At 36.2% G+C, this 9,035-nt stretch overlaps 1 long non-coding RNA gene across 1 annotated transcript; it reads left to right on the top strand.

The window, feature by feature from the left end:
• The first annotated feature begins 762 nt into the window (after window positions 1-762).
• On the top strand, window positions 763-2,952 carry LOC110729911. Its single transcript, XR_002512972.1, has 2 exons — window positions 763-1,058; window positions 2,124-2,952. It is a non-coding gene; the product is annotated as an uncharacterized LOC110729911 (long non-coding RNA).
• The last annotated feature ends 6,083 nt before the right edge of the window (window positions 2,953-9,035 follow it).

Raw genomic sequence — 9,035 nt, 5'->3', positions numbered from 1 at the left:
GGATTAGAAGAGGAACTCAGAAATTGTTTAAATGAAGAAGTTGGAGTTACCGCAAGTAAGAATTAGAATAATCCTCAAAATCCAAACAATTCGAAGAACAAGAACCCTAATTTGCGGCCAGTGGTGATTGCTTGTTTTTAGGGCCGATGAACCTATTCTATAAGCTTCTAAACTAAAATATTCCTTGATTGAATTCGAGAACAAGCTAAACCGTTTAGAAATCTGTTATCATAATCTCAAATATAGGCTTGAAACTTGTAACTCGGACTTTCAAATCATGGTTCGTTTGTCAAGCTTTCCCCAACAAGAAGAATAAAAATATTGAAAATCAAATCAGAAAATCAAAAATCAACTTGAACTCATTCGAAATCAAAATCGCAAAAACATGTTTCAAAATCGATCAAATTCAAAATTAAACTGAAATTTACATACCTTAACAGATTATCGCGAGAAATTGATGAGCAAAAGCAAAGAAATTGAAGATCGAAAAAATGGAAGAGCGTAGAATAAGAGAACCTGGAGGAAGAGAGAGAAAATCTCAGCTGTTGGATTTGATCTAATCTAGCGGCTGAGGTTTGTTCTCACATAAGGTGTGAGTTCTCACATAAAGGATGGTTCTCACCGGATCCTGACCTTATATATATATATATATATATATATATATATATATATATATAGGGAGTGGATCATGTGAAAACAAGGCTTAAGTTGAAAATTGAAAACATCAAACCGTATATTATAATCAACCACTGACTCATTAAATCTAATGGTTGGGGTTTTTTTTTCCCACAATTTCAGACTAAAGCATTTAGTTTCTCTCTCCTCCTTCATATGCACACGTAATTTTCTCTCTCCTCTCTTTTCTCTCTGTTTTTCTCTCTATTCTTCTCCCTATCAAAGGTATTTCTCCTATTTTTCTTCAGCAAAAACTGATGAACTCTAATTTTTTGTTAACTTAAGCGTTGCTAAATTTTGTCGCTGAATATCACAAATTGCTACTCGAGTTCAATGCCAATCTTCAAAACATTGCTCAAAGTCATTGAAATTGTAGGTTTAAGGTATCGATTCTGCCATAATTTGTTGACTTTTAATCAAAATGGAGAAATTGTGTGGTTAGGCTTTTTAAATTGTGAGATAATTGCATTTTCAATAGTTGCGAATCTGATGCGATTTCAGTGATTATTGTGTATAATATCAATAAGATTATATTTTTTCGAGCTTTCTGTAAATGCGATTTCTGCGATTTCTAGCTGCATGTATTACAATAATAGTATGTTCTGATCTGCATATAATTAGTCAATATTAATTAGCTAGTTGTTAATGTTTCTGAAACTACAATTATTTCTGCAGCTAATGCTAATTCAGATGATATGGTCTTACGATTTCAAACATATCAAGATAGATCCACTGCTTTTCAATTTCTATCTTTTAGCCACTAATTTACTTCTAGATTTTGGTGTTTGGTGGAGTTCTTAGGTAGAGCCTAGTGTTTGACTAGTGTGTGGAAAGCTACTATCAAATGCTTTGAGTGGTAGAATTTACTAATTTTAATCATCAAATTATTATTATTATTATTATTATTATTATTATTATTATTATTATTATTATTATTATTATTATTATTATTATTATTATTATTAGATCCCAATAGATTTTTCATGGTGAATGTTAATAATCTTTTCCGTATTTACTTGGTAGGGAGGCCAAAGACGAATTGTTGTTTTGAACTGTATTTTGTTCAATTTTTCTTGGTTTTAGTAAATCAGGTTTTAATGTGTATTTTTGCTCGAAACTCTGTTCTTGTTGTTGTTCTTCACCTATTTGTAACACAATTTTTTGTGTTTATGATCTTAGTAAATTATGTTTGAGTAAATTAGAAAAGCAAGGTCTGCTTGTATTTATTTTATGAATCAATATTTGGCTAGTGTCTACTGTCTACTGTCTAGTACCAATAAATGAGTGTAATTATGTTATAATTCAACTTAATTTCTTCGTTTGGCATTCTTGCGCTTCAATTGTATTTTATGTGTAATTTTTGCTCGACTTTCTTCTGGTTCTGAATGCAATTGTATTTTTGTTTAATTTTGTATTTTCTAATTGGCTGAATTGTTGATTGTTGGAAGTTGAATTGATGATGTTGGAGTCGGGCTATGGTGGCGAATGGTGGAGCAATTGGTGGTTGTTGTGTGGGCGTCCGATAGAGATGCGGCTGCTGCTGTTGCGGCTGGACTGCTGTGGTGGCTATTGCGATAGCTGGTCATGTGAATTGGCGGAGGTTGGTTGTGGATTTAGAGGGTGCGTGTTGGATGAACTACATGGCTGGCTAGGCGAATTAAGGTAGCTGGTGGTTATTGTGGGAATGCGTAGCTACTATGTGTTGTTTTTGGGTTGCGTGGGTTGTGCTGAAGTAGGAGAGTGGCGTGGATACTTGCAAGTTGCAGCAGGGGAGTTACAAGGTTGTTATTGCTACTTGTTGATGTTGTGTAGGTTAGCTGATGGTGGGGTGAAGGTTTAGGCTGCTTAGGGGCAGGAGCAAAGGAAGGAGGGGGGGGGGGGGGGGCAGCAGCCGCCTTATGATGCAAAAGAACATTCGACAAAAAATCGAAACTCTAAACTTGATTGGTTATAAGCTTTATTGTTTGCGTGTTAGAAACCTATTAGCTTAATTGGTTGAGCAATGTGTACTTGTATTACACACATGACGTGGGTTCGAATCCTACATAGGTTTACATGTAGTGATATTTATAAAATGTATTCAAAATTAATCAAATAACTTTTTTTTTTAGAGTGACCTTTATTTATACATACTTACATAGTGACCTTTATGTAAATGTGGTCAAAATTGATAGTTACCTTATTTTGTAAATAGTAACTTCTATATAAATGTGATCAATGTTGTCAAAATTGATATAATTACCTTCCTTTTATCTATAGTGACATTCGTTATTTTTATGTATAGTGGCCTTTGTATAAATGTGATCAAAATTGATATAGTTACCTTATTTTTGTATATAGTGACCTATATGTAAATGTGGTCAAAATTGATATAATTACCCTATTTTTGTATATAGTGACCTCTTAGTAAATATTGTAAAAATTGATATAGTTACCTTATTTTTGTATATAGTGACCTCAATGTATATGTTATCAAAATTGATATAGTTACTTCATTTTTTAATATAGCGACTTTTAAACCGTCTGGTCTTTTGTGCTAATAATGAATGGTTGAGATTTGTTGTTTTCAGTATAAGCCTTGTTTTCAGCATAAATCTTGTTTTCAGCGGAACCACCCCATGTATATATATATATATATATATATATATATATATATATATATATATATATATATATATATATATATATATATATATATACTTGTATACTCATCAATATAATTATGCTTTCTCATAACTCTATCATGGACTCATGGTATCATGAGCTTTAGATCTATTTTTATGCTTTTGCTATCCCACATATCACTTTCATGGTTACACCATCAAGATCCATTGCCTATGCTGACAAAAGATGATGTCCCTATTGATCACCTTTCCTCTTTCCTCTCATCTTTATCAATGACACGGTTGTGATATACTCACCACCAAACAAGTCAATCTCTTCGATCACTTGGAGCATGCACAATGGTGAGGAAAAAAAAAAATCCCTCACCACTCTCTCTACATTTCCCTCTCCTTTACATTAGCTTTTTTGTGAGGGGATTTTTTTTTATCCTATCAATGAATAAACCAAAAATTTTCTCACCAATCTCTATCCTACTATTCCCACTATCCCAACACATTTCTCTTTCTTATTTAAAACATTAAAAAAAATTGTGAAAAGTGAACACTTGTCAAACTTTTTTGCTGTGGGGCCCGCGTGAACATTTGTGTGAACTTCCTCACGCTAAGAAGTTTTTCTCAGATATTTGTGAGGATATTGGTGAACTTTCACCATTGGGAAATATTTATCAGTAAAAAAAAAAATTCATGTGAAGAATATCTTCACCATTGGGGTAACTCTTGAGAAAGCTTCAAACCCAATTCAAATTTCCGCTCACAGCTTTTCAATACCTCGTAACTCATCTACCAAGAAATGTCAATTGTCAAAAAAAAATTCTCCAAACCCTTTGTGGAAAAATATTCTCTTAGAGATAACATGGAATTTATCTAACGTTTGTCAACCTTACATTCATGTTCTTTCTACATTTCGTTCTAAACTACCATCACCACCATTACATTTTTCTACCTCACCTTCAATAATGGTGGTAAAGAAACCCCGACCCTATATTTTCTTTCTCCCATATGTTATGTTGCAAGGCACACACTAGCAAAATTCTTCATTTTAATTTTGCAATCAATGGTTCATGTGTCACAAAAACTGTAAAAATTACTCATTATGCAACTCCTTATTATCTATATATATTTCATCTTTTCATCTTACAGTTTAAAAAAATAAAATAAAAACATTCCAATACTCAACTCTCTCCAAACCTTATCGGAGAATTACAATGCAATGCAACCCTTCTCACCTACACTTTTATTCCTACATTAAACGAGATTTGCGATAGTATACTGTTAATAATTTGTGTAATTTTCCGATTTACTCATTTAGATCAATAGTCAAAGATTGTGATTAGGTACAATATGTGACTAGGTACATTAGCTAATAATAAGGGATATCACTATTGTACCTAGTAGTCATAGTTTAGTGATGATCAATGCTCTAATCTTATACATATATACTCTTGTATACTTATCAATATAATTAAGTTTCTCATAACCTTTTATCAGATTATGTTGTATCGATGATATATGTTGGGTATTGGCTATTGGTTGTTTATTATAAAGAATTAAAGATGTCTAGTGAATCAATTATTGGCTCTTAGCATGCAAAATGATCTTCGAGGACACTTATATCCATGATGTATGTTGAGTATTGGCTATTGGTTGTTTATACATAATTAAAGATGTTTAGTGAATTAATTATTGGCTCTTTGCTGAAAGCATGCAAAATGATCTTCGAGGACGCTAACTATGAAGGATGAATTATTAAATGGCAAAAGCTAACAAACGCTCCGCGTGCGTTGGATAAGCTGAATAAAAGTAGAAATATTAAATTAAAATGAACATTAATTACACCGATCGATACGTGATTTTGGCATGATTTCCCAAATTGATACCACTTTAGGAAATATTTTAAATGCTTATCTAACACCATGGGGACATTCGTTAGCAAGATTCTTATCTAACTTTTATGATTTTGATTGTAAAAGTCATGGTATTTTCTCTAAATTTGTGGTTTACATATATTTATTATTGTAGATGTCGTATGGCTATTATTTACTGATATTATTACACCCGTTCAAAAAAAAAATCATAGATAAATACAACTATAACATATTCATTATCTTCTTATTTTGTGTATATAAAATGAAACATGAAATAACGAAAGATCGAGTTGATTAGACAAATGAGTATATTAAAACTACATGTTAGACCATATGATGAATTTTTTAAAAATTCAATGATAAATTAGTATCAATATTCTTTTTATTAAACAAATAAGTATTTAAAATTATGTATTACACCTAATGGCTAGGAATAATAACCCTAATCTAATGATATTTGGTCAATTTTTTCTTTCCTAAAATATGATTATAAATGAAAGTATCGGAGATACAAATAAAAAGGAATTAAATTTTAATTAAATTTTCTTACATGATTACATGCATAGCTAAAGTTTTTATAATATTACGATATATATGTTATTATACTCTCTTCATTTTGTTATGTTAGGCGAGAAACCAATTAAAGTATTAAAATAAAAAATCAAAGTTTCTATATTATTATTATTATTATTATTATTATTATTATCATTATTATTATTATTATCATTATTATTATTATTATTATTATTATTATTATTATCTCAAAAACAGACAAAGTTATACAACCTACAATAAATTAGTGGGAAGCCGAGATACAATATGGGCCCCCACTCCTCTAGCTATAGCAAAGCCTACCCTAGTGAAGATATAAGCTGCAGCACGAGCCCCAATGTCTTGCGTCGTCGAGAACCTTTGAACCCGCTTCAGCAACGCAACAACCTCCTTCTCTAATTCCCCAAGCGAATAAAAGGAGAAGGGAATGAAACCATAACCAATCAGCCGACAACTAGCTTCATACTTCACCCGCTTCCGATGAGCCGCATCTGCCACAACCCACCCAGGGACAAAGTCAGATAGCCCTGTTTGTGTCAAAGGAGAAGACCCTGTTAAGTCCACACTAACATCGCGACCATGATCCCAGAAAAAAAGTAAGACATCAGCTGGTCTAAGGGCCCCGTCATTCCCTCCAGACAACCCTATGTCAACCTCCTTTCTTGCCGAAATCCCAGATCTGTAGCAAATATCAACAAGGGTATCCCGGGCAACATTATGTCGATGTTTAATACCCACAATACCAGCACACGACACCGCTTGATCACCGAAATTATCCCCAGTAAAAACCCGAGAACAAGTAGAGCACGGCGTCGAGATAGAGAACAATGGAACACCCATCCTGTAGCACAACACACATCGGTAGGTCTTTGGGTTCATCGTCTGACCCAACCCAGAAATAGGGACTTCCCGAAGCCAAGCAGAGGTGTGATCACCCTGCTGCGATTTCCACAATGCTGATTGCCGAGGAGACAAAGAATAGGCGGATTCTGCAGAAGCGGTAATCTTCGTGAAATATATATCTGCCAATTTCTTCATGAGTTTAGGGGCAGCGACCTCACTAGGATTACTCATAATGTCAGACTCCACTATTCCATTAAACAGACACAACGCATCTCCAAAGGCTCGTCCAAGACCAACAATGCCAGCATGCCGTAAAAGCTGTGTCTGCAACCCAGCAGACTGTAACCGAGAAGCAAGAAAAGCATAATGACGAACATCACCTGCAGAATAGACCCCAAGCCCTCCAAACGCAAATGGTAAGGTGGCAAGTCGCCATTGCCAATCGCCAAACCCAGGCCCCGAAGTAGTAACAATATGCTCCAAGGAAGATCGAAGAGCCCCGTCGAATGTGCGTTGAGCCGTCTCAAAAGTACTAGGAGGACAAGTACGCAATGTAAAGTAGAGTTTAGAAACTCCGGTACATGCCCTAAGTAACAATAGCTCACACTGAGGATCATCAAGCAGAGCAACCTTATCCATAAGCGCAATGGTCTTGGTCACCCTCTGCATCACAAGCTCTCCACCAAAACTGGAATCGGAACTAGCAGGACCACCAAGCAACTTAACACCTCGCAAAGGTCGAGCAATATTGGGCGGAAAAACACCCACAAGCTTACTTCGAGGGTCTTCTGTAGGCCAGAAAATTTCAGTTTTTTCCACATTAAGAAGTAACCCAAAACGAGGCCCTTCCTCCATAATCAACTGCAGAACCTTCCCCACCACCAAAGTGTCACCAATAATAGCGCCGTCATCCAAATACCACGCATGAAGACATAAGTCAAAAGCATCTCTGATTTTACAAACTAGGGGCTGTAAACTAAAGCAAAAAGTAGAGGACCAAGGGGATCACCCTGCTGCACTCCTTGACACGACCATAAGGATTGGTCCCCATAATACAACTTGGCTGGATTAGAATAGCTGAATTCAACCCATCGCGAAATGCTGGGACAATGACGACAAACTTCACGCAACATGACCGTACGATCAACAAGATTGAAGGCATTTTGGAGATCCACCAACAACATAGAAAGACCAACATCAGAACCACGGTCCTCAATCAATCGATTCACAGCATGAAGAATTGCCTCGCCACCTGAAGAAACCCCAAAGCCAAATTGAAGACCAGCAAAGTAACTTCCTAAAGATTGGCCAACCATAACAGCACCCACCTTCGAAACCAGACGCCGCCAAATAGTACCCACAACTATAGGACGAATACCACCACCGAGCTTGACAAGCGGGGTAAGAGGAGCACTAGCAATATACTCTCCTAGTTCCATAGGACACTTTCCAGCTAGAAAGAGATTAACCACCGCGGAAATAAAGTTAACTAACTCATCTGATACAGCCACAGCAGCACCACTCAAGCAATCTTGAAGGTGCTGAGCACGTAAACCGTCCCTACCACATGATGTGCCACGTGGAAAACTCTTAATCCGGTCCAAAACAAAAGCAGAAGTAGTAACGAGATGAAGGCCGTCAACAGGTATATCAGGCAACGATGGAGCTGGAGAAGTAGGGTGTTTAGATTGTAAATCCGCGAGAGTGGCGTCATTATAAGGAGCAACGCCTGAAGAAGAAAGAACCCGGATTGTAGCAGTGTAATGGCCATCACAAATCTTCCTACGACATTGCTTGATATTACAGTCCTCCAAATCAAGGTCCTCATCACCCACCACTGAAAAAGTAGGAGAATCCTCTGCCAAAGTATCCCTCACAAGCTGCAAATTAAATTACCACCTGGTGCACTCCAAGAACAAATAGCACGGGAAATACTATCTTCTTGATGCTGACGTTTTACAGAAGACTTAGACTAAGAGCTGCTCCGCGGGCAAAAGGTTTTAAGGGTGCAAAGAGGTAACACCAACAAAGAGACCCAACTAGAAATATCATCAGGCCTAGAAATCACCTAATCAAGAGCACCTTTTAGAACCCGAGAAAACCCCAAACGACACTTAGGAGGTATAGACTTGACAATACGAAACCCCTTGGAGAAAAAACGATCAAGAAGAGCCACATCAAAACCGAAATGTTGATCTTGCACTAAACAACTGATGCGCCCGAGCTAAGCCGAAGAAGAGGGAGCTTGCGGCTTGGAGAAACAATGAAGCACAAATCGAACAACACCATCTCCTTCATCCGGGGGTGATACAATCTCACTCGGACCATGACGACACTTAGCCTGATGCGTATGCGTTTTGTAGCAAACCCCACATAACCAAATCCCCATACGCGAAAAAGTAACTTCAGCCTCAGTATAAACCACCAAATTAGAAGTAAGAGTATTTTGTGTGACATCCCGCGCACCAATACAAAA

The sequence above is a fragment of the Chenopodium quinoa genome, unplaced genomic scaffold (genome assembly GCF_001683475.1).
Source record: "Chenopodium quinoa cultivar QQ74 unplaced genomic scaffold, ASM168347v1, whole genome shotgun sequence".
Classification (NCBI taxonomy): Eukaryota; Viridiplantae; Streptophyta; class Magnoliopsida; order Caryophyllales; family Amaranthaceae; genus Chenopodium; species Chenopodium quinoa.
The sequence above is the reverse complement of the archived record's forward strand: the minus strand, read 5'-3'. Positions and strand labels throughout refer to the sequence as shown.